At 34.6% G+C, this 3,683-nt stretch overlaps 1 pseudogene; it reads left to right on the top strand.

Annotated features, from left to right (window-relative positions):
* The first annotated feature begins 2,005 nt into the window (after positions 1-2,005).
* On the top strand, positions 2,006-2,470 carry LOC122127776 (annotated as a pseudogene).
* The last annotated feature ends 1,213 nt before the right edge of the window (positions 2,471-3,683 follow it).

Here is a 3,683-nt window from a genome sequence, read left to right as displayed (position 1 = left end):
TTTCAAAAACATGCAATTGAAAATGTTTTTAAATATCTTTAGAACTATATTGTTGAATGGCCTAAAAAGATCTCCTATTCCCTAGAAGTCATTATAAAGCTATCTTATCTTGAACTCATAAGACTACTAATATAATATCAAATTACTTCCTTTATAAGGTATTTCACTTACAGTCCCAAAGCACAGAACTCAAGGACAAAGCAATTGTGAAGTTGCCAAAATGAATATTTTATGTGGATAAAACAAACTCTTTCAAGATAGCTTAACATATCAGGAGTAAAAAACGTTTCAAAGAACAAAAATGAGGAAGAAAAAAAAGAAATTCTTCTACATTAAAAAAAAATTTAGCATAGGCAAAAGTTGGTAATTAGAAATTATAAGGATAATTTTCCTGTTTTTATATATATATATATATATATATACATATATATATACATATATATATATATAATGTACATAATTCACCTTATATACTACTTCACTTTTTTCCAAAAACAAAAATTTAATCACACACACACACACACACACACACACACACATTTTTGGCAGTATTGTGGTTTGAACTCAGGACCTCATACTTGCTAGACTGGCATACTACTTAGCCACACCTCCAGTCCTTTACCATTTGTCACTGGTTATCTTTTTAGGAGAGTTTCATTTCCTGAACAGGCATGTGCCTGATCTGCCTACTTTTAGGCCTCCTATTCTCACTGGGATCACAAGCGCATGCCAATGCATCCAGTTTGTCTCCATGTAAACAGAATGTCTAGATCTTTTTTTCCTGGGCTAGTTTCAATTCACAATCCTCCCATTCTCAACCTCAAAAATAGATAAGGATTAAAGGCATGGGACATCAGTGCTCAGATACAAAACTCACAACTTTTAAATGGAGCCATAATTTCAAGTTTTAGTTGAGAAATATGTACAGTGCAGGTAAACATTGTTTTGCACTTTTAACTGGGTTCAGACATACAAAAATCTTATTAAATATAACTACTAAAATACAATATTCAGGCATTAGAATCTTGCTCCTCCATGTGATCATGTGATCATTTTTTCCATGTGATCATGTTCATCATCAAGGAAGTTTATCCTCAAGGATAATTAATTGTGTTGCTATTTTGTCCTTTTTGAGTGGGCTGTGAAAACTCAAGCATGATAATGATCCATTTGGCATGAAAGAGGCATCACAAGTCCAAAATCAATTCACACATGTTGAACCCAACCACAATGCTGTAGACATGCTGACTTTACAGTGCAGTCAGGCTTCTCGTTTCCTTTACTTTAATCATTATCTGATGTATAGAAAAATTCCAACCCTTTCATATGCACACAATTTAAAACCCAGACTGTAAGAAGAGTGGAAAGAATGTTTCCTTTTTACTCTCTTGGCATTCATGTTCATATTTGTTACAGTAATGAGTTCAATATGCAGGACAACTTGAGATAAAACAGTTCTATCAGCTATACTAGCTCTATGTCCCATGTGCAAAAGAAACTATAAAGCAATAATGCCATTCACATGGACTCATTCAAAATATTAAAATTCTTTTTGTTATTGACATATTTTATAAAGTTATTAGTAAATGAAACTTGATAACTCTCCAGAACATTCAAATAGTTATAGTTTTCTGAAACTTTTTTCTAAATTTTTATAAATATTCTATAATTAGAAGCCAAAGAGATGTATTATTAAAGCAGATTTTTTATTTCTATTTTACAAATTAAAAATCTGAGATGTAAAAATGACTAAGCTGTGTGGTTTATCCATAGCCGGACAGTTTGTGAACAGAAATGACCAGGATTCATGTCCAAGTCTGTATTTTTTTTCTCTCCACCATACCAAACAAAATTATAGAAATAAGAATTCTGTCACTGTCAAACAGAGAAAACCTTGAAAGGACTGTTAGAAATATAGCAGGCAGTTTCCGGAAGATGTGGTGGCCGGCCCTCGCTGGGCGTCTCCAGGCTTTCTCCTCATCCTGGGGTTCGGGGTGTCGCCGCCGCAATCATGATCTCCTTGACGAACACCCAGAAAATTGGCATGGGCCTCACCAGGTTTGGAGTTTTCTTCCTGTTCTTTAGGATGATTCTCTTCTTTGACAAAGCCCTATTGGCCATTGGAAATGTATTATTTGTAGCTGGTTTGGCTTTTGTCATTGGTTTAGAAAGAACATTCAGATTCTTCTTCCAGAAACATAAAATGAAAGCCACGGGCTTTTTCCTGGGCGGTGTGTTTGTGGTCCTTGTCGGATGGCCTTTTATAGGAATGATCTTCGAAATCTATGGATTCTTTCTTTTATTCAGGGTTTCTTTCCAGTGGTGATTGGCTTTATTAGAAGAGTACCAGTTCTTGGGTCTCTCTTAAATCTGCCTGGAATTAGATCATTTGTAGATAAAATGGGAGAAAGCAACAATATGGTGTAAACACACCCAAGAAGACTCGTTTAAAATATTGTTATTTATAAAAACAAACAAACAAACAATAAAAACACAACAGTCCTTTGAAGAATCTTCAGCACAAAGTTGATGACAGGAAATAGCTTGTTAAGTGCTTTCTGGAAGTTTAGAAACTACCAAGCACCAAGGAGAAGCCACCTTTTAATCAAGTTATCTTAAGAACTTCAGCTGCGGCAGGGCAGAGTGAAGTCTGTTATGACTTTCTAGAACTTTCCACAAGCTGTGAAACACAACCATCCATCAAAAATTGATGGCTCCTGTTACTTTTGATGTTCTTTTCGTATTATTATTTAGGTTTTGCTGTTGTTGTTTTTAAGATTCAAGAGCATCATAGGAAGGTTTTTTGTTGTTGTTTTGGTCTTTCTTCTTTTCATGTCCGATGTGTTGGCAAAAAAAAAAAAAAAAAATGTTTCCCTGTGCACTGAGTCTCTTAACCAAGGGATGGAATTGGGTGACATCATTTTCAAGGAAAACCCCACTTTTGCTATCAAATCTCTTTTTCTTTTTTCCTCTGGAAACCAGGTTAAAATAAAAACTTGTGGTTCTGTATATTAATGTTCTCAAACCAGCAAAAACCCCCACAAATCCAATCTTTGCTGGAACATCTTAGAGTCATTGGTTAGTAGGTTTTTATGGGGGGGATTTTGTTCCTAAATTAGAGCTATCTCAGTTATAACCATATTATTTGTATGTATCATAATCCCACCAAAGCCAGAAGCATTCTAGAACATGCTATTGTCTGTTACACCCTTGTTCGACTGAATCATTTCTTTGTCGAGAAGCTAAGTGATGTGGAAAGCAAATGGTTTTTCCATGTCTTGCTGTCATTTCTTGTCTTTTGTTTTTTTCTTTAATCTGTTGCTTCCAAAATCCGATAACAGCCCAGCAATCGTAATTCAATCAACTGCCTAAATTAATTGCTGCTCTTATCAAATTAAATGCCTAAATTAAAATAACGTGGATGGTTAAGATTGGTACCATGTTCTAGAAATTAACAACTGTTTTCAGAGGTCTGTCTGTGTAATCTTGAGTTTTCCCTCATGATCAGCATTTTCCTGTACAAATCAGCTCACTCTCCACCTACAAGTTAGTGAAGAAAATACCAGAATTCTCACATTGAAGTTAAAGTGGCTATGGTTTCTTCAAAAAATCATACTCAGAAAAATAAAAAACTTAGTGTTTCGTTTAATTTCTTTCTCCATCATTGATGGATGATAGTAAGG

Source organism: Dipodomys spectabilis, unplaced genomic scaffold (genome assembly GCF_019054845.1).
Source record: "Dipodomys spectabilis isolate Male_0828 unplaced genomic scaffold, ASM1905484v1 ptg000312l, whole genome shotgun sequence".
NCBI classification, from domain to species: Eukaryota; Metazoa; Chordata; class Mammalia; order Rodentia; family Heteromyidae; genus Dipodomys; species Dipodomys spectabilis.
Note: the sequence above shows the minus strand (reverse complement) of the source record. Positions and strands in the feature narration are given on the sequence as shown.